This window comes from Eimeria mitis, genomic scaffold (genome assembly GCF_000499745.2).
Source record: "Eimeria mitis Houghton genomic scaffold, Emh_scaff94, whole genome shotgun sequence".
NCBI classification, from domain to species: domain Eukaryota; phylum Apicomplexa; class Conoidasida; order Eucoccidiorida; family Eimeriidae; genus Eimeria; species Eimeria mitis.
The window spans coordinates 15012-15373 of record NW_013576925.1 but is presented as its reverse complement, the minus strand read 5'-3'; positions in this window follow the sequence as shown (position 1 = coordinate 15373).

The following is a 362-nucleotide window of genomic DNA, read 5'->3' as shown; positions in this document are numbered from 1 at the left end:
TATATATATATATATATATATATATATATATATATATATATATATATATATATATGTATATATATGCATGTATGTATGTATATGAATATGTGTATGTGTATGTATATGTGTATAATGAGTGCTATTACAATAAAAAAACAAATAAATAAACATGAGTACTATAATAAAGAATTAAAAAAAATAAAAAAATAAAAAATAAATGTGAGTACTAGAATAAATAATAAAAAAAAGTGAGAAAAATAAATATGCGTATTATAATAATAAATAAAAAAAACAAACAAATAACTGAGTATAATAAAAGTAAATAAAAAAATAAAATAAATAAAAGAGTACTATAAAAATAAACAATAAACAATAAACAA